Source organism: Mauremys mutica, chromosome 1 (assembly GCF_020497125.1).
Source record: "Mauremys mutica isolate MM-2020 ecotype Southern chromosome 1, ASM2049712v1, whole genome shotgun sequence".
Taxonomy (NCBI): domain Eukaryota; kingdom Metazoa; phylum Chordata; order Testudines; family Geoemydidae; genus Mauremys; species Mauremys mutica.
The window spans coordinates 323,819,301-323,846,048 of NC_059072.1; the positions used below are offsets into that span (position 1 = coordinate 323,819,301).

The 26,748-nt window shown below is 44.3% G+C and overlaps 1 protein-coding gene and 1 long non-coding RNA gene across 3 annotated transcripts in view; one reads left to right on the forward strand and one right to left on the reverse strand.

The window, feature by feature from the left end:
* Nucleotides 1–26,748, forward strand: part of MICU2 (mitochondrial calcium uptake 2) — a 233,543-nt gene that overhangs the window by 145,545 nt on the left and 61,250 nt on the right. The gene's annotated exons all lie outside the window — the stretch shown is intronic.
* On the reverse strand, nucleotides 5,996–25,904 carry LOC123370806. Its single transcript, XR_006579561.1, has 4 exons — nucleotides 25,794–25,904; nucleotides 25,457–25,646; nucleotides 23,981–24,107; nucleotides 5,996–6,051 (listed from the first exon to the last, which is right to left on the reverse strand). It is a non-coding gene; the product is annotated as an uncharacterized LOC123370806 (long non-coding RNA).

A 26,748-nucleotide genomic window follows, 5' to 3' on the forward strand; every position in this document is an offset into this window, starting at 1 on the left:
GTCTACACTACTGCAGTAAGTTGACCTAAGTTATGCTACTCCAGCTACGTGAATAACATAGCTAGAGTCTACTTAGCTTAGGTCGACTGAATACGTTGTCTACACCGCACTGTTTTAGAATGGTTTCACAATCTTGCATTTAACATAACATCTTTCTCTTTACCTCTTACTGCTGTTCATTGGCTAACTTATTGTTACATGCATAGCAGTATATTATAAATAATTGTCTATATTTTTACAGCTCCCTTAAACTAATCTGCACCATTTTATAACACATTTGAAAGGTATTACATTCTGTAGGAATTATTGCTTTTTTAAATAATACATACCCAGTAAGATTTTTTTTACTATAATGAAATCAGGTTTTTTAATCACTGCTTATAGCGATCATTAGATTATATGAATCAATTTTTACCTTTCAAAAATCAGTTCCCATTTGTGGTGATGTGTTTGACTATGGTTTTACTGATAAAGTGTGATTTTTAGTCGAAATGATTTTTTTTTCTTTGTCTCCAATGGTAGAAAAGAATTTCTCACCTTTCTTAGTGCTACTTGATTGCAGGTAACGATGCTACAGCTTGTCAAAGTGATAATTAGAACCAATTATAAACTGATTGACTTGCCTTGGTATTAAAATATGTAGTACAACTAGCTTTATCCTTGCAAGATGGAGATTTCTTCTATGTACAGTAGGTCTGAAGAGCTCACTGTTTCAGATTCTCATATATTTTGTACATTTTTCATCAAAACTATCATAAACGACTTACCTCTTGCAACTAAAGTTTGAAAAAATAAATAGTGCAGAGCAAAAGTAAGACAGGGCTTGAAAAATCCATATTATATCCAGAGGTGAATAGGAAACTTTTTCCCTGGAAAGTGGGGATGGGGTTCCAAGATGACAAATTTCTATGGAATTTTAGCTTTCATTTTGAAAAAAATAATTTTCTAAAGCACTTATTTTTGAAAAGATAATTTCTGTTTGTAACTCTTACACAGCAGTATCTTCCTGAGTCTGTATATAAAGGACTTTACTGTGGTGCCTCTACTCTTCTCATTAGTTTTTTCATAAAATAGCGGAGTGAAACTAACAAGATTATTCAGTTTCACTGTCGCTATTCAGAACTCTGAGCAACAGTGAAACTGAAAAGAATCATGTAAATTGTGCTGCTGCTGCTTGGAAGAATTGAGTGAGTGGTAAATAAAAGCAAAGTTGCAAAGTTACTTGTAAGTATATTTGCAGTGATAGGAGACGATGGGAGTGAAGCATTCAGGTCCAAGAATGATATTGGGCTATGGTCCACAAAAGGAAATGGAAAGGCTAAATCCTATATTAGAAAACTTGAGCCAGTGTAAGGGTATGGCTACGCTTGCAGCTGTACAGCGCTGGGAATTAAAGCTGTCTTCGTACAGCTGAGTAGGGAAAGAGCTGCAGTCTGTCCACACTGACAGCTACCAGCGCACTGTCGTGGCCACATCTGCAGCATCTGCAGCAGCATTGGGAGTGGTACATTTATGGGCAGCTATCCCAGCATTCAAGTGGCTGCAACATGCTTTTCAAAAGGGGTGGGGTGGAGTGTGACAGGGAGCGTGGAGGAGAGAGTAAGTGGATTTTTGGAGCCGACACTGTGTCAGCACCCTGCCTTGCAAGTTCCGACCCCCTCCCTCATCCCTCTCTCACTCACTGAAAGCAAACAGCAGCTGTTTTTTTCTCACAGACCAGATAAGCAGCCGCTCTGAAACAGACCCCCCCCTCCCGCCCGCCACGCTGCTTCTCTCCTCGCGCCCCCTTCCTCCCCCTCTCTTCAAGCAAACACTAGCTGTGAGCATTCCAAAGGGAGCCCCCTGCCTCTGCTCATTCACAGAAAACAGGAGCTGTGTTTGTTTTTTTGATAAGCAGCTCCGGAGCCCGGAGTTCACAACAAAACAAAGAGCGGAACCGTCACTTAAAAGGATTATTGGAAGCTTCCGGAGGTCAGTCACAGCGTACTAAGATTATTCCCTGTTTACACTGGTGGCGCAGCGCTTCAGCAGCAGCGCTATACTCTTTATTCCTCTCGGGGAGGTGGAGTACAAGCAGCACTGTAGCCACAGAGATACAGCGCTGTATGTGCCTTGCCAGTGTGGACGGGGAGTGAGTTACAGCGCTGTTGGTGGCTTTATAGTGCTGTAACTCTCAAGTGTAGCCAAGGCCTAAGTAACATCAGTCTATTTACACTGTTGTAAACCCATAATGTATATGCACATTTGAACTGGTTTAAATTGCCCTTACTGATTTCATGCAGTAACTTAACTAAACTGATGGTAGTTATACTGGTGCAAGTTTTCTAATGCATATGAGATCTAAGGCTGTGTCTACACTGCCACTTTCAGCACTAAAATTTTAGTTGTTCAGGAGTTTGAAAAAACACACCCCTGAGCGACAAAAGTTTTAGCACTGAAAAGAGCCAGCATAGACAGTGCTTTATCGCTGGGAGAGCTCTACCCTGGCGATAAAGCGTGACTACACTGCCTACGTCACAGCGCAGCCATGGCAGCACTGCTGTAGCCGCACTGTAACGTGGGCAGTGTAGACATACCCTAAGTCATGGAGGGAGATAGAACAGTCATGCTTAAGGATGCTCATTTTGCCCAAAAGAAATATATATTTTTTTTATATTTAACTGGAAAACGTTTTGCTGAAGTCTTAGATTTGTGGTCAAGGTAAGAAGAGGGTGTAGATAAGGTGTAATCATTTAAGGTGCTGAAACATATGTACAGTTGGTATTTAGATCTGACAACTCTGTATATAGGTAGAGATAAGATGGGAAAAGTAGAAAATAAAAAGCTAGAATTTTAGTCAATGATGCTCCCTAGAAGAGATTTCTCTGTGCACAGGAAGTCGCACTTTTCTTTTCTCTCAAGATTGCTTTGAGAATAAGCAGTTGGATTTGCAGCAGAAGGTGAATGTGGCAACTGGGAAACAGAAATGCATGTATAGTTGTGGAGGCAGACCACAAGAATGGAGTGGTTGACAAGTGCTGAAGGCTGCACAGAGTTAAATGAGAAAGGAAAAGGAACAATTATTGGTGGGAATTTAGACATAATGCGATTTTGTGCTTTTAGAACTATTAACTCAACGGGGCCTGCCTGTTCAATCAGCAGCCCTTTTTGGGGTTCTTCCACTACCAAATTGTCTATTCCACTCTTTCATCAACTAAAATAGCTTCTACCTTTTCTTTGTTGATTTAGTAGAATATTTCTTATGGCGCTTAGCAAATTTAGACTCCAAAGAGTTAATCACTTTTGCAACCATAGAGTCGAAGGTCAAAAATGCCTGTTTCAGATTTCTTTATCAGAAGTTTTAAATTTGGAAAAACACAATTCTTCTTCCATTTGGGAGGAATTTCCCTCTAGATAAGGGAGTGCACATGTTTTTTAGTCCTCTTTTTCGGTTTAGCTCTAGACTTTTTCCTTTTACCAGAGTCTGTACTGTAAAGGACAAAGGGGGCGGGGTGTCTGTGTGCTTTGAAAATCTCATCTCCTTTCTTCTTCGGTTCTCAAGAGACATTCATTTTCTAAGATACTGGGAAAAGATTATCTAATGGCTGTCGTACATGGATTAGTCTTAGTGGTAGAAAGAAGCTCTTAGAGCTGCACCATCTAACTAGATGGGAATAGAATTCAGGCTCTGAGAGTAGGAAAGACCAACAGTTTAAGGGCTGCAACTCAACAGGCCAGTCCCCTTACTTCATCTTTTCCTATGAGTTTGTTTCAGGGATGTCAAACTCATTTCCTATGCCTAATCTGATAGCCTGTCACTTGGTGCAGGTCACAGTCAGCAAATTTCTTGAAATAGAAATAGATAAAGATAAGCCATATTGGTAATTACTTACATTCACCCTTTGAATTATTTAGAGTTTCCTTTTCTTTGACTTGCCAAGCTGGGATATCTACCTGGGCAGCTGGGGGGGGGTAAGCTGTCTTCAGTGCCATTTTACCTTGTCAGGACACATTCCAACTTCCACCAGACTTATGCCTCTCCAGTACCTCTTAAACGTGAGCAAGTGGTTCTACACTTGTACACAAGGTTTTTCTGGATTGCTGTACCAGAGTCTGGACTTTAGGGGTGTTTTTTGTAGAGTGCTCTAACTACCTCATGTGGACCCTGCTGGTGCACACTACATTTTCCTTAGTGCACATTGATTTGAAACAAGACTAGATCAATGCATGCTAGAATGGTCTACACAGGGGAATTAGAATACAACACACTGGTGCACACTACAAATCACACCCCCATAGTGCAAACTACAGTGTCATTCACACAAGCCCAAAGATTTGTGGGAAGTTAGCAGGCCACCATACATTTGACACCTCTGGTTTACGTAGTATATATATGGCCTAATGCTAAATCACAGGCATAAGAGTCAGGAGGGAAGAACTCTATCCTAGACTTTTCAAATGACATTTTGCATGATCATGGGTTTCTCAACTAACCTCTCTCTACTCCAGTTTCCCCATTTGTAAAGTGAAAATCATTTTTGTGAGGTTTAATGTTTATAAAGCACAATGACATCCATTAGTGGAAGGTGTTTTACAAATTTATAAAGCACAGTACTATTGCTATTATCATCTGTGGAAGAATTCTTCCAGGTGAAATCATTTGTAAGGGTGGGACTTCCTGTAGTCCACTTAGCCTAAAGGTGCCTCCATGGCCACCCAGGAGGAGGACAACTCATTTATTAGGTTGCACAGCATTCCTACCTCATGGAAAAGAAACTAGCAGGCAAGTCCCAAACCATTTCAGCACTTAATTGAGAATAGAAAAGTTAGAGGTGGGGTTAGAGATAGTTAATCTGTCATTGTCAAGAAAAGAATTTCATAGAATCATAGACTATCAGGGGTGGAAGGGACCTCAGGAGGTCATCTAGTCCAACCCCCAGCTCAAAGCAGGACCAATTCCCCAGACAGATTTTTGCCCCAAATCCCTAAGTGGCCCCCTCAAGGATTGAACTCACAAGCCTGGGTTTAGCAGGCCAATGCTCAGACCAGAGCTATCCCTCCCCCCGTTAAGGTTTGAGAAGGTTGAGATGGGGCAGTTTTTAGAGATTCAGAAGGAACCAGGGAGAGTTGTTAACTATGGTGGTAATAGAGAGAGACAGGACAAAATGATACATAAGGGAAAGTGTATAAAGGGAGGAGAGCTGTTTTCTGAAGAAAATGGTGTCAGGAATGTTCAGAGGGACAGGAGAGGGAGAGTAAGGCAGTATTGCCAACCCCAAAAGTTCAAAAATGTTGTGTAAGACCCCAAAATAACAGGAGATTTGGGGGAGAAATCATGATTTTTTTCCCCCCAAAAAATTTTTTGATCCAATATTCATGATTTTTTAAGTGTCTTCTGACTTTAGAATTACTCCTGCCCATCTCCATTGTGTATGCAATAATTTGCCAACTCCCACAAGTTTATCATGAGTAAGGTTATTTTGATTTTGGCCCCCCATTGTAGGAGCTCTTGCTAGAGGGCCCACCAGAGATGGGGGCCCCGTTGTGCAAGGTGTTCTACAAACACATCATAAAACTCTGTATGTACCTTAAAAAGCTTACAGTCTAGTGCAAAGCGTAGTGGTGAATTTGTGATTTGGAAGCTGGAATTGGAACTTGCCAAACTCATCTCATGTAGGGGTACAAAACATCCATTAGGTGGGTACAAGTTTTAATCCCTGTTGAGGGGAGCAGAATTCATAATGGAGACCTACAGATTAAGGTTATATAAACTAAAAGCAACATTCTGAGGCATCCAGTCGCCCTAAGATACACCTTCATGAATGAGGGTATTTTTTCTTCTTCGAGTGCTGTCCCTGTGGGTGCTCCACTCTAGGTGACGGTGCGTCCCGGTGCTGTCGATCGGAGATTTTCGGTAGCAGTGCCTGGTTGGGGCGCACGCACCCAGATGGTTTCTCCCGTCTAGTTGGAATCTTCCTGAGTGCATGTGCCCCACACCCTCCTCAGTTCCTTCTCAACCGTCCTCGGCTGAAGACGGGACTCGGGGCAGTGCTGCCTTCTCTTCCCTGGTCTCTATAGGAAACAGTAACAAAGAACATATAAATAATTATTCATTACTTCCCAGTTGTTTCCCTTCCTTTAGTATAGTTACATAGTTAGTTACTGAGGCCTGGTCTACACTAGGACTTTAATTCGAATTTAGCAGCGTTAATTCGAAATAACCGTGCACCCGTCCACACCAGGAAGCCATTTAGTTCGACCTAGAGGGCTCTTTAGTTCGAATTCGGTACTCCACCCCGACGAGGGGAGTAGTGCTAAATTCGACATGGCTATCTCGAATTAGGCTAGGTGTGGATGCAAATCAAACTTACTAGCTCCGGGAGCTATCCCACACTGCACCACTCTGTTGACGCTCTGGACAGCAGTCCGAGCTCGGATGCTCTGACCCGCCACACAGGAAAAGTCCCGGGAAAATTTGAATTCCTTTTCCTGTCTGGACAGTTAGAATCTCATTTCGTGGTTGGACATCGGGGCGAGCTCAGCAGCACCTGCAACGATGCAGAGCTCTCCAGCAGAGGAGTTCATGTAATCTCTGAATAGAAAGAGGGACCCAGCATAGACTGACCGGGAACTCTTGGATCTGATCGGAGTGAGGGGCGAGGAGTCTCTGCTTTCGGAGCTGCGCTCCAAATAACGGAATGCAAAGACCTACGAGAAGGTCTCCAAAGCCATGAGAGACAGAGGATACAGCCGGGATGCCACGCAGCGCCACGTGAAAATCAAGGACCCCAGACAAGGCTACCAAAAAAACAAAGCGGCAAACGGACGCTACGGAGCCTGCCACCGCTGCCCCACCAGTGACCATGGACTCTGACGATGGGACAGTGTCGACGGACAGTTCCTCGGCGATGTTCGCGGACGGGGAAGATGAAGAAGAGTTTCTGGAGGACGAGGCAGGCGACAGCGCTTACAACGCTGGTTTCCCCGACAGCCAGGATCTCTTCATTACCGTCACGGAGATCCCCTACCAACCCTCCCCGGCCATTAACCTGGATCCTGAATCAGGGGAAGGAGCAGTCGGTAAGTGCTTTAACCATGTAAACTTTTATTCTTAATATAACAGGAATCTGAAGTATGTGAAAAGGAGGTCTCTCTATATATGGGGATAGAACAGAAATCCTCCTGGGAGATCTCCACGAACCTCTCCTGGAGGTAATCGAAAAGCCTCCGCAGGAGGTTCCTGGGGAGAGCTGCCTTATTGGGTGCTCCGTGGTAGCACATTTTTCCGCGCCAGGCTTTCATGAGGTACTCAGGGAGCATTGCCTCCCCGAGCACGGCTGCGTAGGGCCCTGGTTTGTGCTGGCTTTCACGCAGCATGCGCTCTCTATCTCCTTCAGTGACCGTCCTCAGGGTGATCTCGCTCGGAGAGTCCTGCATGTAATTAGGGGAATTACTGTAATGTTACGCCTGGTCCAAAGTATTTTTAAAATATCTACGGACAGACGGCATAGCAGAGACTCAGCACGCTGCTGCGTGACGAGCGTAACGGAAAGCCAAAGAATTAAATGGACGCTCATGGAGGGAGGGGGGACTGAGGACGCAAGGTATCCCACAGTTCCTACTGTCTCCGAAAAGGATTTGCATTCTTGGCTGAGCTCCAAATGCTTCTAGGGTCAAAAACAGTGTCCGCGGTGGGTCAGGGCATAGCTCGGCAATTTACGCAGCCCCCCAACCACCCCCAGAAGTGAAAGGGAAAACAATCCTCTCTTGACTCTTTTAGATGTCACCCTATGTTTACTGAATGCTGCAGATAGACGCGATGGTGCAGCACTCAACACCAACATCCTTGCTCCCCCCGCGCTATGGATGGCTGATGGTACAATACGACTGGTATCCGTCGTCGTCATCATCAGCCTATTGGCACATGGGGCAGTGCAAAAGGACTGGTAACCATGCAGACTACCATCCGTTAGGTCGATCAAGGGCGCCTGGCCCTAATTTTTCCTGGTAGATGGTACAATATGGCTGATAACCATCGTCATCATCGCCACAGGGGGCTGAGCTTCATCAGCCCCCAACCCTTCATGTGTAAAGAAAAGATTCAATTGCCCCTGCACTAGCAGCAGGATGCTGGGCTCATCTCCTCCACACTCTTTAATGTCCTATCTGGACTATCATAGCAGCTGGAGGCTCCCTTCCACTCATTTCTCACTAACAAGTCACTGTGTCTTATTCCTGCATTCTTTATTACTTCATCACACAAGTGGGGGGACAATGCTATGGTAGCCCAGGAAGGCTGGGGAAGAATGGAATGAACAGGTGGGGTTGTTGCAGGAGCACCCCCTGTGAATAGCATACAGCTCATAATCTATGCAGGATCTGACACAGAGCAGCTGTGCTCTCTGGTTCTCTGATACAGTGGTTCTCTAGTACACTTGCCCATATTCTAGGCAGGACTGATTCTATTTTTACATACCAAAAAGGAGGGATTGACTCAGGGAGTCATTCCCAATTTTGGCTTTTGCGCCCCTGGCTAAGAGCAGCCAGGGGCACTTATGACAGCAGCAAATGGTGCAGTGCAAAAGGACTGCTAACCATGCCCATCTTATTACCAATTTATGGTGTGGTAGATGGTACAATATGGCTGGTAACCATCTCTGCTGTCATGCAAAAGCAAAAGCATGCTGCTGTGTAGCGCTGCTGAACCGCCTCTGTCAGCGGCATCTAGTACACATACGGTGACAGGCACAAAAGGCAAAACAGGCTCCATGGTTTCCACGCTGTGGCGTCTGCCAGGGCAATCCAGGGAAAACGGGCTTGAAATGATTGTCTGCTGTAGCTTTCCCGGAGGAAGGGATGACTGACGACATTTACCCAGAACCACCCGCGAAAATGGTTTTTGCCCCATCAGGCACTGGGATCTCAACCCAGAATTCACAGAGACAGATTAGACTGTGTTCATTCTTCGCAAAAATTTATCTTGGCAAGGAATTCACTCCCTTTTTCCCATCACACAGCTTGGACTGTCTCCAGACCCGCCACAGCATCCCCCTCACAGAGGCTGGCAAAGATTAGGCGGCGAAATAAAAAGACACGGGACGAGATGTTCGCTGAACTTATGGGGTGCTCCCGAGACGACGCGGACCAGCAGAGCCAGTGGAGGGAGACCCTCTCTCTGTACCAGCGTTCACACAGCAAACGGGAGGAGAGGTGGCGTGAGGAAGACAAGCAGGCGACTCAAACGCTGCTTGGACTAATGAGAGAGCAAACGGACATGCTCCTGCGCCTTGTGCATGTTCTGCACGACCTCCGGCAGGAGGACAGAGCCCCCCTGCAGTGTATCTGCAACCGCCCTCCCCCGCCACAAAGTCCCATACCCCCCTCACCCAAAATAACCAGAAGGAGGGGCGCCAGAGCCCGTGTAAACTGTCACTGCACCCCAGCAGAGTGCTCAAGTACCCAAAAGCTCTCATACCCTACATTTTGAAAAGTCCTTTCCTTCCCGCCTCACCCAAGCCCCCATCCCAGTTTCATCCCCTAACTGTCTAGTTGATAATAAAAAATACTTTTCTGTTAATTACTGTTTCCGTCATGTTCTTTTAGAGGAGACTGTGTTTGAAGGGGGGGAAGGGGGTTGGTAATTTGACAGGACAATCACCTTTACCAGGGTACAGACATGGGGGCAGGATCAGCAGCAGGTCACACACACACTGCAGTCAGTACGCACCCTGGTCGGTATGGGAGGTGGTTTGCAGGTTCTGTGTGGGTGGGGGGGTACGTGACTTTGTAGCGGGGGAGGGGGGTTACAGATCTCATGCAACGGTCCCTGTCCTGGACCACAGAGCCACGCAGCAGAGGAATCTGTATCTGTCCTCCCCCGCCAAAAGGCCACATAGCCCCCGCACACACAGTCCCAAAAAGGAGGGATGGCAGGCTCCGTTGAAACATCCAGTCCGGCACTGCAGACCGCTCTGGGAGCAGGAGCCTGTCATTCCTCGAGTTTACAGGCGGCCTTTACATCACCGCACACCCTACCCAGCACAGTCCGTGTCCCAGTTTCAACCCTGTAACGCAAAGTCATCAATAAAGAAACCTTTGTAAAGTTACAGTGGAACATGTATTTTATTTTTAAACGTGTGTTGGAAGTTGGGGAAGCGGGGTGGGCGGGGTATGTAACTGCAGATGCTAGTCAACAGTCACTTGGTAAAGAAACAGGGGCAGCTTCAGCTTCTCTGTAAAGAAACTGAACAGTCACAGGTCACGCTGCTCGCTGGTACTTGAAGAGTTCCTTGTCGCTGTGAAAGGCGCCTGCACAGAGCTTCACGAGCCAGGGCATTAGCGGGTAGGCTGGGTCCCCGACGATCACTATAGGCATCTGCACATCCCCAAGACTTATTTTGTGGTCCGGGAAGAAACTACCTTCCTGCAGGTGTCTAAACAGACCAGAGTTCCTGAAAACACGCACGTCATGAACTTTGCCTGGCCACCCGACGTTGATGTTGGTAAAACGTCCCCCATGGTCCACCAGTGCTCGCAGCACCATTGAAAAGTAGCCCTATTTCTCAGCAGCTGACTGTGGAAGAGGTGGACGATAAGGTGCGAGGAGTTGACAACGGCCATAACTGCAGCTGGATCCGTGCTCAAAGTGCTGTGGCGCCCGCGCTGTCACTGAGCAGAAAAGTGCACGAACAGATTGCCCGCAGGCGCTTTCAGGGAGGGAGGGAGGGAGGGCGTGATTGACGGTTCAATGATGACAGTTACCCAAAACCACCCTCGACACATTTTTCCCCCCAGCATGCATTGGGGGGGGGAAATCCCAGGATTCCAATGGGCAGCGGGGAGTGCGGGAACTGTGGGATAGCTTCCCACAGTGCACCGCTTCCAAAGTCAACACTGGCCCCGTTATTGTGGACTCACACAGTCGAACTAGTGTATTTAGTGTGGATACACAACTTCGACTTCATAAGGTCGATTCCACAAATTCGAATTAAGTTGATTCGAAATAGTCTTGTAGTGTAGACGTACCCTTAGTTTAAAAAAAAAAAAAAAAGCCCCTCAGGCTTGTCTCACTCTCCTCGGCCATCTCTAATTTATAATGCCAGGAGCTTCAGGTTTCAAAAGATGCATCTCCTGTCAGGACTCCATGCCACAGTCAGATGGCCACTCACATTGTGTGAAGTGCCTCGGGGACACCCACATCCCCGCGAAGTGCCTCCATTGTGCGAGCCTTAAGTCAAGAGCTTGTCGTGACAGGGATCTGCGCCTCAAGATCATTATGATGGAAAAATCCCTGCAGCTGCTGTCGGAGACGGGAAAGGTTGAACCCGCTCCCACATGCTCCCCAGCCAGATCGGAACCAGTGGGGAGCGTTGCTTCACCCTCCCTGGGCAGAGGCAAGAAGCTCAGCAGTCTCACAAACGAGACTCTAACAAGGGTAGGGGGTCTCCAGCGAGATCCCTACCCCCTGTGCTGACAGCACGAAAGACAGCTGCTTCAGTCTCTTCTAATGCCTCAGCTACTGCTCTGACAGAGCTCAGAGGCAGGGACCAGACCTCCCGCGTGGGGAAGGCACTTGTTGATTTGGTCCCCTCAGCGCTGCAAACGACTGCGGCGTGGACAACTCACTCCTCTTCGGCACCGAGACGGGCTACAGCACCGGCACCACGTTCCTCCTCGGCAACGGCCGTGGTGCCGGCAGCGCGTTCGGCACCGACACCCAAAACGGCCGCGGTACTCACAGCCTGGTCAGTTTCAGTGCTAAAAGCGGCCGCGATCCCAACAGCGCGCTCTGCCTCAGCAATGAAAATAGCTGTGGTGCCGACAGCGCGATCAGCCTCGGCACCAAGAAGAGCGTCGGCACCCAGCCATTCTTCTACCCGCGCACCAGCAGCAGACCCCCTGCAGGGCACCTCTAAGCTCAATACAGCAGGACACTCTCTGTCAATCTCCCCTACTAAAGAGCTAGAGCAGAGAGCAGGCTTAGCTCAGCCTAGGGAGCAGGAACAACAGCTTCTCACTCAAAGTGACCTTTTAATGCCACTTGAGCCTCACTCTCCGCTCCTAGATACAGAGGACTCCTTTCTTGACCTGCCACTTTGTCCACCTGAACTGGCTTTCACTGACGGTGACCTTGAGCTACAGCAGCAAGCGGAGTTCTCCCCTCCTGCTTCTCCTCCACAGGCACCTTTACCACCTCAGGTCATGGCTCAAGCTCAGCATCCTCAGTTTCCCTACTTTGCCTCCCCGTGGGCGGCACCTGGGTTCTCCTACCCTATGCCTTGGCCTCAGTGGTACCCATGGCAACATCCTCCTACCAATCATCCTCCTTCTGTGCCTCAATCTCCTGCTCCATCCACTTCCAGGGTGCCTGAGCCCCCTCCTGAGCCTGGGAGCTACGCACCATATCCTGACTCGCATAACCCTAACTCTCCACTAGCCTGAGATGAAGCCATCCTCCCTTCACCTCCACAGACCGTGGACGACTGCAAACAATTCCAAGAACTTTTTAGGAGGGTTTCACTCAGTCAGGATATTCCCTTAGAAGAGGTTCAGGAGAAGCAACACAAACTCCTCAAAATCCTTCAACCGTCTGCGCCCTCGAAAATCGCGCTCCCTATAAACGAAGCACTCATGGAGCCAGCTGACACTCTCTGGCAAACCCCAGCTTCTCTAGTACCAACTTGCAAGAAGGCCGAACGTAAATACTACGTTCCTGCAAAGGACGCAGACTTCCTATTTTCTCATCCACCACCGAACTCTCTTGTCATCAATGCAGTTGCACAGAGGACCAAACAGTCACAATATCGACCCACCCTGCAAGACAAAGACCTTAGACGCCTTGATGTCCTGGGACGCAAAGTTTATACATCCTCTACACTACAATTCAGCATTGCAAACTATTCTGCTCTCCTCGCCAGCTATGATTTTGATAATTACAATAAGCTTTTCGAATTTGCCTCCTACATACCAGAGGACAGAAGAGTAGACTTCAAATCAATCCTGTCTGAGGGACAACTGATCTCCAGAATGGCCCTACAGGCGTCTTTAGACACGGCAGACACAGCAGCCCGTACCACTGCAACTGCTGTGGTTATGTGCAGATCCTCATGGCTCTCTGCGTCAGGCATTCCTAAAGAACTCCAGACCAAAGTGGAGGATCTCCCTTTTGATAAGGACAAACTCTTCTTGAAAAAAACCGATGAACTCCTCCACACCATGAAGGATTCGAGAGCGACACTGCGCACCCTGGGCATTCACCCATCTCTTCCCAGGAGACAACTATACCAACCCTACCAAAGACCATGCACACATCAGTACTATCGCCCTCAATCCAGACCATACAACACAACTAGGAATCGTACTAGACCTCCCAAACGCAGACAAAATCAAAATCAAGCCACCACCTTCCATCCACCGGGCAAGAAACAACAGTTTTGAAGCGTTGGTCGAGGATCTGCACGACTACCCCTTAATTCCACCACTTACTTGTCCATTTGGCCACTGCCTCCAGTATTTCCAACATGCCTGGCAGCGGATTACACAGGACCGCTGGGTCCTCGAAATAGTTCAGACTGGTTACTCCATCCCTTTTATATCCTACCCTTCCCCCTTCCCCGTCCCTCTTCAGGGACCCTTCTCACGAGCAATTACTTTGCACAGAAGTGGCTCACCTTCTGCAACTAGGCACAGTGGAACCTGTGCCGACGCAACACCAGGGGACTGGTTTCTACTCCCATTACTTTCTAACACAGAAAAAGACCGGGGGATGGAGGCCTATACTAGACCTACGCCGACTGAACAAATTCGTGAGGACACAAAGATTCAAGATGGTCACTCTGGGCACAATAATACCTGCATTGGATCAAGGGGACTGGTTCACAGCCCTCGACCTACAAGATGCTTATTTCCACATATCAATTCATCCAGCTCACAGACGCTTCCTACGATTCACAATCGGTCAGGATCATTTTCAATACAGAGTTCTTCCTTTCAGACTCTCCACGGCTCCAAGAGTTTTTTCCAAGACCCTAGCCATGGTTGTGGCTCACCTCCGCAAACACGGGATCACACTTTTCCCCTACCTGGACGATTGCCTCATCAAGGGCGACTCCTATGGCGAGACACTTCAAGCCATGCGTTTCGCCATCTCCCTCTTTCACAGCCTAGGTCTCCAAATAAACATCCAAAAATCCACCCTGATACCCACGCAACAGATCGAGTTCATCGGAGCTCATCTCGACTCAACCCAGAGCAGGGCCTCACTCCTATACAACAGATTCCTCGCTATCACGCAGCTCATACGCACGCTCTCTATTCGTCCCAGAACGCAAGCAAGAATCTGCCTACAGCTCCTTGGTCACATGGCAGCTACCACCTTCGTGGTTCAACATGACAGGCTACATATGAGATGCCTCCAGGGCTGGCTCAACTCCAGTTTCAAACCCAGTAGACATCCCTTAGGGATGCTACTAACTCCTCCTCCCAATGTTATAACTTCCCTACAATGGTGGACAAGTCCAGAAAACCTCTGCACAGGGGTTTCCTTCCAGCAATGATCCCCAACGCTCATGCTCACCACGGACGCTTCCCTGATAGGTTGGGGAGCGCATCTAGGGGAACACAGAGCACAAGGCTGGTGGTCTGCATCAGAGACGCATCTACACATAAATCTCTTAGAGCTCAGAGCAGTGAGGAGAGCATGCCTTCACTTTCTTCCCCTCATAAAGAACAAATACCTGCGAGTCTTAACAGACAACATAGCATGCATGTATTACATAAACAGACAAGGGGGAGCCCGATCACATTCCCTCTGCGTGGAAGCCATTCGACTATGGAATTGGTGCATACAACATCGAATACAGATCATCGCTTCCTACCTACCAGGCTGCCACAACACTACTGCCGACGCGCTCAGCAGGCACTTCTCGACAGAACACGAATGGGAACTGCACCCCGCAATACTCCAACAGCTTTTCTCTCACTGGGGCACCCCATCAATAGATCTCTTCGCCACGACCCGAAACCGAAAATGCCCCTTGTTTTGCTACAGGGCGGGACTCGGGACTGCATCCCTAGGGGATGCATTCCTCATCCCATGGAACAACTACCTCTTGTACGCCTTCCCACCTATCCCTCTACTACACAGGGTTATTCGGAAGATCGCGGACGACAAGGCCCATGTCATCCTTATTGCCCCAGCTTGGCCAAGACAGACGTGGTACCCTTACCTTCTCCGCATGTCCTCCCGTCACCCATGGGCTCTCCCCAACAGGCCAGACCTCCTTTACCAGGACAACGGACGAGTCCTTCACCCCCAGCTCCGAAAGCTCCACCTCACAGCCTGGTTCCTTCATGGTTCCAAACCCATGAACTAGCCTGTTCCGAGCAAGTCCTATATGTCCTCTTGCACAGTAGGAGAGACTCCACTCGTAAAACCTACCTTCAGAAGTAGAGGCATTTCACTCTTTGGTGCTCATATAAACATTTAGCACCCAACAACATGACCCTCCCTAACATTCTAGATTACCTCTTGAAACTAAAACCGGGCGGACTTTCGCTCAGCTCCATCAAAGTGCACCTGGCGGCACTTACCACCTTCCATGAACTATTGGATGGGTACTCACTCTTTACACACCCCACCATTAAACGCTTTCTCTCTGGCCTGCAAAATCTCTACCCTGAAATTCACTCAACAGTGGCTACATGGAAACTTAACCTTGTTCTTCATGCTCTCATGAAACCTCCATTTGAGCCCTTGGCTACCTCCTCTCAACTCCATATGTCCATGAAGGTGGCTTTCCTAGTTGCCATAACATCAGCAAGGAGAGTTGGTGAAATGAGTGCCCTGATGGCCCACCCTCCCTACACAATCTTCTGCAAAGATAAAGTCACTTTGAGACCACATCCTAAATTTCTTCCTAAGGTGGTATCGACCTTCCACCTCAACCAACCTATATATTTACCTACTTTCTATCCCAAACGTCACAAAACTCCGCAGGACGCAACCCTGCATACTCTCGACGTCAGGCGAGCAATTGCCTTTTATTTAGACAGGACTAAACCATTTCGCAAGTCTCCACGACTCTTCGTTTCCATTGCCGAAAGATCAAAAGGCACGGCTATCTCTAAACAACGTCTATCCAAGTGGATCTCTGACTGCATCAGATCCTGTTACCGTGCAAAGAATCTTCTACCACCCGAAGACATTAGAACTCATTCCACTAGAGCCATGTCGGCATCTATTGCCTTCTTACACAACGTTCCCATTCCTGATATCTGTAAAGCGGCTACATGGTCATCTGAACACACGTTTGCAAAACACTATGCTCTAACGCAAGACACCACGGCAGACACAATAGTAGGCCATACAGTACTATCTTCAGTACTCTCTGCCGCATCTCCAAAATCCCACCAATCATAGTGGGTACTGCTACACATTCACCTAGAGTGGAGCACCCACAGGGACAGCACTCGAAGAAGAAGAAGAGAAAGTTACTCACTTTGCAGTAACTGAGGTTCTTTGAGATGTGTGTCCCTGTGGGTGCTCCACTCCCCACCCTCCTTCCCTCTACTTTGGAGTACTGAGATGACTCTCCACGGTAGAGAAGGAACTGAGGAGGGTGTGGGGCGCACGCACTCAGGAAGATTCCAATTAGACGGGAGATACCATCTGGGTGTGTGCGCCCCAACCAGGCACTGCTACCGAAAATCTCCGATCAACAGCGCCGGGACGCACTGTCATCTAGAGTGGAGCACCCACAGGGAAACACATCTCAAAGAACCTCAGTTACTGCAAGATGAGTAACTTTCTCTTCTGAGAAGGTACATTTATTAACTCTAGTTCTGACCTTTTGGAATTTACCGCTCTCTGGAAAACACAGGCAAAATCACCCCCACCCTGTTCTTGAAGGGAAAGTCCCTATTAACCAAACGCAAACACACACAAAATGCAACAGTAAAACAAATATGAGGACATCATCATCCACGTTCCCCTTTAAATACAACATTTTGCAATATAAAATCATTTCAGCAATTACTCAGGGGTTCTTACACTAACTTTTATGCATATTGGATATGAAGATATTTTTCACCCCCCGCATGGGTCATCAGTAGGATGTGAATCCTCAGCCTTCAGGTCCACAGCATGGACCTCTTCTGCTTCAGCTGTAGGAATAACTAGTTAAGGAGAAATCATGTTGTCCTCTATGTGGACTAGCCCATACAGAGAGAGAAAACACACACATTGTCAATGAGTTACATGAGAGTTTATGGAAAGCTGGGCATGTAGATTCTTGGTTTTTATTCCTGGTTCTGGGAGCAGATTGTGATCTAGTGGTTACAGATAGCATAGCCAAATGTAATACTCTTTGTGGGATCATCTTTGAGTACTGAACCCAAGATTGTGTGATGGACATGCATGAGCCTCTACCACTTGGGCTAAGTAACCAGATCTATTATCAGGGCAGCAGTATCCGAGTCATAAACTTCTATATATGATCTAGCTCTAAGGGGGTTTCATAGAACTCCACTGTGTTGGTGTGGGTTACAGAAGCACCTAATTTGTCATGTACGTTTTGAAAGACTGTGTGGCAAAGTAGATGAGACTTAGTTCCATTATATTAGAGACCCATTCTCAGCTCTGCATCCAGTGACCGTGTGCAATCTGTCAGTTATTTCATCTGAGAAATGGGTAGCTGAGTTTTAACCCCCCTTTCCTCCAAGGTCTGAAACCTTGGCTCATAGGGCAGAAATACAACAGTAGTCAGTGGAAGACTTGAGATTAGAACTCATGGCCCCTAGGCTTGTAGTTTAGTGCACCTTCCTCTAGATGGTGCCTTCTTTACATCACGTGAAGGCTTTTCGTATTGTTGTGAGACTGTGTGCAGCAAAAACCAAAAAATTTGCTATAAATTCACTGGAGGTGGAAAGAAAATAGTAACAGTAGTGTGGTGGGAGAGATGTTTTGGCAGTGGAACATGGGCAGCTTTAAAAAGAAGGCTGGGTAGATGGAAAAAAGAATTAACAGCAAGCAAGAGGGAGCAAGGATTACCAGCACCTTTGGAAATGAAGGAAGGGTAGAAATCAGGCATCCTGTTGGTGAGATTTCCAGATCTCATAATAGATATGAGAATGCATATCCTCTTTCAAGGCTCTGACTAGGGATTATTGGGATATAATGATCAAAAGACTGAGATGGGAGATTCCAAAATTGATCCTCCTAGCAGAATTCCACTGTTTTTTCCAACTAATTATTGACTCTATAAAGTAACTTTTTCTGCAATATTCGTGAAAATTTTCACTTTTTGCTGCTGTAATGAAAGCAAATTAATCCTTTAAAGAAAAAATATTATTGTAACAAAAAAGAAAACATTGAAGATGCTGTAGATAATGATTAATGTGATAGGGTGAAATGAAAAATAATAAATGGACTACTAGATGAACTGGATCCAAATAACTTTTTATATTTACGGGACTCCTGAGGCCACACTCAATTTATATGAAATGTTACTTACCCTCTGAAGTAGTCTAAATTGTCTTGATGGACTAATACCTCTACTATTTACTGCTTGGATGCAAGCACTGTAAATGCTCTACCTCTGAACAGAATTATGGTAAGAGCACTACATTTTTCATACTGATCCCATGAATAAGTTGACATTTTTCACAAAATGTTTCAAATTTTGTATTTTGAAGGTATTAAACTTTTCGCTCCATTAGGAATGAGCAGTATCAACATTATCCTGAAGTTTGTACACAATGTAGAAAGTTTTGGGAATTGTTGCGTCTGAATTTTCACCGCGTAACAAAATTGAACTGTTTCTTTTGTCTTTCAAACCTGGAATTACAGTTTAACACTAATATATCTTGGCATATGTGTATATACGTATATAAACAGCACGCGTAAGAATCCTACTAGGCATAGGATGTCAGACTGGATGACCCGATTGGACTTTTTTGGCCTCAGTAACTAATTCTTGTGGTTCTTGTATGCCAAAATATTCATTGCATATCAAAGTGCAAAGATTAAATCATACAATTATTTCACAAAATTTGGCACAGTTTAATATAATTTGCAGTTTCTGGTTAGGGGATAAACAAGATCAAAGGAAGAAAAAAGATAAAATCCATGTTAGTAAAAGTAGTTTCTGTTGTCCACTTAAAGACATAGGCCTTTATTTCCTCACTCCAGCCAAGCCATCCACCCACCACTGGAACACTCTTTCCTTTCCTTTACTTCAGGTGTGGCTGAGTAGATTTATGCCAGTGGTAAATTCCCATGCACAGGATGAATTCTCAACCAGTCCTCTCCAAAGAGTGAAAAGTGGCCTTAGCCAACCAGAGAATCCAGTTCATAATAATTAACAGTGATTTTTATCTTTTATGAGCAGCCCTTAGTTACTTGTGTTGTTGTTTTTTTAATTTTTTAGGTGCCAGAAAAAAAGTGATAATTTTTGTCGATTTTTAATCAGTAAATGTCAGTAAACATCGATTTCACTGTATACACATAAACTGACAAAAAGATATTTCCATCAATAATAAACAACATTTACAGATAGGCAAAGTAATAAAAATGCTATTTGAGAACTTCTTAGAGTTTGATTTAAGGATATTTACTTTGTATATTTTAACATGTGATATGAACAATTTGAGTTTTGATGGTTTTGAATCTTAACAGGTACTTTCATTAAATAATTACTGTCTGATATCTACTTCATAACTTTCTGCAAGAGTGAAATTTTAAATCAATAAAAATTGAAAAAAATCTTTTAAAATAAACAATATTATCTGTCAAAATTATTTTTAAAAATCAAATTCTGCCATATCTCCTAGACCCAGTTTAAATTTTGGTGGGAGGCATTTTGTGAACATCTTCTTCCCATCTAGTTGACTGCATCTGAGATATGATGCCTTGCACAGTGGGAACCCCACCACCACCACCACCAATCGGGTCCTCGGGGCACTACCAGATTGAGATGGATGATTGAATGTTTGTGTGTGTGTGTGTATATATATATAGTTCCTTTCCTAGCATGTACTCCTATGTTAAAATGATCTCAAAACTAGTTTTTGGTTATAAGAGAAATAGAACACATAATATAAAGCATAATAATATATAACACTATAGAATTTGTTCCCACTTTATTTCAGGGTAGAGTCAAAGATATTGAGTGCATGAGACGGAACCTTCAGGGGAGCTGAAACAATCCTGTGGAACTCACTTCTGCAAGATATAAGAACTGACCACTAACTTCACTAGATTCAGAACTAAATGCAAAATCCACATCTTAATTTAGCTTTTCACAATAAACTTTCCCCATAGACTTACACACACATAAATTTACCTTTCAAGCTACCTTTACAGGCAGAGAAAGGAGAGAATGTGTTTGTAACATTTTTCATTTGGGAGGTGCTCAGATGAGAATCAAGTATGTACCTAAATAGACTGATTAATGACCATAAAGCTATTGATCATTTCTGGAATTCTTAATTATTGTTGGTAACTTACCATCTCTTTCAAAAATTCTAGCATTTTATGAAAATAGGCTTTCCTGGAAATTTCAGTCTGTTTCAGTTTCCTAACAGATCATGTTATCCTTTGATGTTATCTCCCTACAACAGCTTCCCACCCTCTCAATCCCAGGCGGCCTTACTCATAAAGAAATCTTCTGGTATTTCTGGGGTGTGACGCAACTACTCCTCTGAAGTGGAGATCTGCCAAAGTTGGCCTCAACCCGGGCATGTGCATAAACTTATTTCCTCAGTGGAACTATTGCACTAAATAAATAATGTTCATATACATTTCTGAAAGATACAGAACCATGCTCTATAAATCATCATATCAGAAATTTTTGATATTCTGTTTTTTAAAATCAGCCATTACATTGGTTATATTTGTTTTTAATTCAAAGTTGCAAATTCTGGTGATGCTGAGGGCTTGTATCAATTACTTTTTCATTTAGCAATTCATGGCATCAGTAAGTGATTGCTAGCTAAAGTTAGGTTAACTCAACTAATTGTTTTAACCCTGCTCTCTTATTTATTGATCAGATATTGTTTTTTCAGTATTTTTCACAGCTGATCAGGACTTGTAGACTGACTCCATAAGAGTCTTTTGATTTTTTCTTTGATTTTTTTTTCTCCCCAGATGAGTGTTTCAAAAGTAGATTTTAAAGAATAAATTGTTTATCCCTGAATTTTCTTTTTATTACAGTATAAACTAGACCCACCATTCATAACTTTGTCTCTATTGTGGCAGACACTGTTACAAACACATAGTAACACAGTCCTTGTCCCAAAGAGCTTAAAGTCTAAATAAACAAGACAGACAAAGGATAGGACAAAGGAGTATTATAGTCTCTGTTTTACAGGAAAACAGGCAGATAGATTATGACTTGTCCAAGTTCACATAAGATGTCTGAGGAATAGCTAGGAATTGAACCCAGCTCTCCCGAGTCAGTCTTGTGGCTTAACCCCAAAACCATTTTTCCTCTCTTCTTGAGGTTTTTTTTTTCCCCTTGTTCTAAGGATATGTCTACACTTTGAGCTTGGGGTGTGAGTCCCAGCTTGAGGAGACCTATTTTATCTAGCTGTCATCAAGCTGGTGCACTAAAAATATAAAGTGCAAGTGGCAGGAGAGACTAGCTGCCCCAATACCTGTCTGTCATCTCTGATGGGCACTCACTCTGAGTGGCTAGCCTTTCCCACTTTTCATGCTGCCGTTGCTACATTCTATTTTTAGAACACTAGCTTGATGACAGGTAGCTTGAGAGAGTCTCCTTGAGTTGGGAATAATATTCCCAGCTCAAAGTGTAGCTGTACCCTGACACTGCCCATTGTAATCTTTAGGTGCATTTCCCAGGAGCACATGACAGCAGACTGGATTTTCTTTAAAGTTTTGAGTGTACTGAAAATAATTATATGCTGAGCACACATGCTCTGAAAATCAGGCCCCTTTAACATGTCTCAAGTTGGGCATCCAGTAATTTAGGCGCCCACGATCATTAATCATTCTTGTAAATTTAGGTCCATGCCTCTATCCAGTGACTAAGACACAGGTCATCTGCTAGAGTGAACGTAAGCACATATTCTATCACGATAATAGAACGCAATAAGATCTAGATCGAAGATGAATGGTTGCAGTCACATTACTAGAGCTGCATGAAACTAAGTATTTTGGTTGCTGCCTGGGTACGTAGAATTAGTTTGAGGTGAAGGTGTCCAAAAGTAATCCCCAAACTGAGGATCTCTTGGACAAGTAGAGAGATGTCTCAGTGTGGGAATTAGGGACTGCCCTAGCATACCGTCAAGAACTATCCCATAAGATTCATCCTTGTTTTAACTTGTCTACCCAGCACATGCTCTCAAGTCTCAATCCCAGCCAAGTAGGAGAAAGGCAAAGACACTGCACCAGATGGATCATGTGACATGGTTTAATCAGTTGTTAACCAATGAAGAGAGGAATAGTACTAAAATATGTACTGTCATGATACTGATGTGTCCAACTGGCATCTTTGTCTATCCTAGGAACATAAGACTGGAAGGGCCTTCATGGGTCATTGAGTCCAGCCTGCTGCTATCAAAGTGTGAAATAAAAACATAAATGCACACCATATGTGAGAGAGATGCTTTTTGCGTGCATAAGTGTATACACACAAATATAACCACATCCACCCACATTTTAGCAGTGACCTTCATGCCACTTTGTGGAAGGTGTTAGTGTTTCTAATTTACAAGAGGGTGAGGGGAACAGCTATTGCAACTATTGTCATTGTGAATAAACACTGTATAAAATTTGTTGATTTTATTATGAAAAATAAGATGCTATTTTTGAAAACTCCCAGTTTATCTGAAGGCCTAAATCCAATAGGTCAGAGTAATGTGATGTTCCCATGCTTTTAGGCTAATTTTAACTTTGTTTTAGGTAAAATAAATGTTTTAATTAGGCCCCAATCCTGGAATCTGATCCACATACTCTGACCCCTGAATCTGTGCAGAGCCTCACTACAGTGGGACTCCACACCACTTCAGCAACTATACCTACAGGGAACAGATTGCAGGATCAGAGCCTGAGTTAATGCTATTGTAACTTCAATTAATCCTGCTCTCTTTATTCTTTAGAGAAGAAGCTGTAACATGTGAGGAATGCTGATGAGATATTGCATTTGCCAAACTCCAGCAAAAGTAGCAGGGATGGCAACAACTAAAAAGCAGATTTTGAGAGAAATCTTGTTTGTTATTTTTTCTAAGCTATGTCTGCATCTGAAATATAGCCAAAATGGTATCCTACTGAAATGTTCTCAGTTCTTTGCTAAGTCAAGGTGATGGTAGTCTGTTAATTTCCTGAACAAAAATATCTGTTGGGCAATTGTTCTAAATTTAAGACATGGCCCTTAGTGTATGGTGGGGTTTTATACATATATATATATATATAGTTTGCATGGAATTTTCCTTATTTAAAAACAAATAAATATACAGACTTGAAAAATTCTGCTTTGTTCAGAGTGTGAGTTAAGTTTCCCACTTACTTCGGCATTTGATTTTTATCATCAAAATGAGATCTTAGTGACTTTGTTCATAAAAGGTATTGTCAGAGCAAAAGAATCTTATCAGTTCTGTCAGTTTTAAGCCTTTTCTAACCCTATGAAAGTAATAGGTGTTACTGAGTGCAAGCGTGCACTTGTTTAATTCAGTACTGTTCTAATACTAATTCTAGCACTGATGTCAAATTCATTCTGCATGTTAATGTAAAAAGATGATAGATGATGGAAGCATTTCTATTGTCAAAAATTACGTGACAAAAGACTGTGCTTGCCTATGGCAAATTAAAACTGAAGTAGCTGCTCTTGGTGGTGTTTTCTTAGTTATAGTTGTCAACTAACTACATTTTCTTGGCTGGAGGCAAATAATTTTTTTTTACTCTTATGTACACTTGATGTTTTTTAATGCAGCTTCACTCATAAAGCTAAAATGGCCCTTTGCCTGTAACAAGATGTGCTTGTACCTGATTGCTGCTTTGTAGATCCACTGTAAATAGCGAAAATCAGATGATGGAATCTCTTAGATAGGAGGGGACTTTAAAAACTTTCAGTTTATTTCCTGAGCCAAAATTCCACATGGGCTTGGAAGATCTGTAACAAGAGAAGTATTTTCCATTCTTCCGTACTCATAAAAATAAAAATTCAAAATTACATTTTAAGGCACTGACATTAGACTTATTACTGTAAATGAGTTTTCTAATCTTTGATTTGTGGGTGTGTATCAAAATACACTGTTTCTGAATTAGACTAAAATTGCAGAAAACTGCATTCATAAGTTTTGCTACTCAACAAATAGGTTCTAGTTATATCCCCACCTGTATTCCTCAGACAAAGGGTTGGGTCTTGGTATATGTGATCAAGTGTCAGGAATGATAGTTTTAACATGTCCCCATAATCTTTTAAGGATGCAAGGGCACCCTTTTTAAAATAAATCATATTAATGGCATGCTTTTAAGGCCTCGTCTGCACTGGCTGGAGAAACTGTGGGCAGCTCTCTAGCAAACCATGGCTCTTACTAGATAGGAGCTAACCTTGTTTCCCTAACCAATGTAGACAAGGCCTTAGAAGATCTTGTTCTTCAGAGAGCCATACATCTGATGGGCCAGTGCATGATATTAACAAAGCTATAATAATAATTGGAGATATACCCATCTCCTAGAACTGGAAGGGACTTTGGAAGGTCATCGAGTCCAGCCCCCTGCCTTCACTAGCAGAACCAATTTTTGCCCCAGATCCCTAAATAGCCCCCTCAAGGATTGAGCTCACAACCCTGGGTTTAGCAGGCCAATGCTCAAACCACTGAGCTATCCCTCCCCCTAACAAGTTGACCTTGTTAGAGTTCCAAAGGGAACTCCTTGTGAGAAACTGAATCAATGACAATGACAAGCACTAAGGGCTAAACTGTTGTGTAAGAAATATTATGAAAACTACAATAGTAATTACAATATTTCTGTGTGTGAAATTTAGTCATTGGTTTAAGCTTGTTTTCCAAATGATGTGTAGGGCTACTGGATTCAAAGGATAACTGGATTCAAATCTTATACAATATTTAAAAAAAAAATTGAGAAGACTCCTGTATGCAGTTTGTTGTTAAAAGGGCCTTAAAATCTCTATTGTAATAGACTAGACTAATCACATGACCATATAAAAACTAATAATGCTTCATAGTTTGAAATTTCTGTTCAACAAGGTTACTACTTTCCATGAATTTTTGCTTGCTATCTATGAATCAGTACACCACATTAATTTGAATAAATTGTAACAATATAGATTTTTTTAAACCTATTTATAGTGGGTGCCATTAAACCAAAGAAATCAGCATTACTACACCCAGTATTTGCAGCATTTCCTGTACTAAGAATAGTGGTAAAATGTTTTGATTTGCTTCTCAACCCCTCTCCCCCGTCTTTCTCTTTACTTCATGTTGTTCTCTTTCTTACCCTTCACAATTCATATCTTCCTTCCCGGTTTGGCTGCTCAGTTTCTCTCCCTCAACCCCAGTTGATGTCACTTTTCTTTCCTGGCCATTCTGCTCACATGTCCATTCTGCTCTCCTTTCTTAGTAGACAAGTTCATCAGTCTGCCTGCCTACCCAGCTTTTCTGCAGTCCATTCAGATGAAAGAAATCTACTGGAAACAAGCATCACCTGGATAAATTTTTTTTCTTCAAAGGATAAAATACATAAACTGTTACCTGGTCTGCAGCTTCGAACTTCCATGATTTAAGATGCCCTATTGTATTATGGACATTATAATGGGGATCCTTACTAATCATACCTAGCATAATTTGTCATTGTAATTAGAACAGTAAATCAGCATATTTGAACAGTTTTCAGCAAATGGTTCCTGTAACAGCATAAGAGCATCACCTGTGACAAAATTGCTGAGCTAACCACTGTGAGGTCAGCTCTGTGCCTGTCAGGGAGCCAGCTGCAATAGGGGCAGTCTCCTAGCAACATACTGAACACAGCTGATCCTAACAGGGGCTGCCTAACTGACTTCACTTCCTGACTGGTGGAGGGGCAGAACTAACTACTATTTAACCCAGCAACAGCCAGAGCTCATTGGCTGCTCAGCATATTCCCAACCTGCAGCTGCACTTGCTCCTGCCCCACCTGCTCTTATGCCCCTTCAGCCCTAACCCTTCTCCATCTTTGACACCCCGTCTCCACTTCTTGACCAAATCTCTGGCTCACCCATTGGCTCTAGTATTCAGCTTCTGATCCGTGGTTCTTCTTCGAATACTTACTCATGTCCATTCCATATTAGGTGTGTGTGTTTGCCACATGCACCGGTGCCGGAAGTTTTTCCCCTCAGGAGTATCCGTAGGGGACTGGCCCTGGTGCCCTCTGGAATGGTGCCCGCATGGCACGGTATAAGGGGCGCTGCTGGCTCCCTCCACCTTCAGTTCCTTCTTGCTGCCAGTGACAGTGCTGGAAAGTCTGCTGCTTTGACTAGCGTTGTTTTGTTCTCTATTCTTGAGAACTTTGAAAAACCTGTAATATAGTTGTATATTGTTAGTAGTTGAATTAGTTACCCTTATTAGTAGTTCTTGAAGTTCTAGTCCCAAATGGGACTCAGCTTGAGGACGGGGTATGCCCCAGTCTCCAGGCTTTAAGCCCTGCGATCACTGCAAACAGCCTACGCCTGTCAGCAATCCACATACCAGCTGTCTAAGGTGTTTAGGCGAGGGGCACATAAGTGCCGTATCTGCAAGTCCTTCAAACTTAGG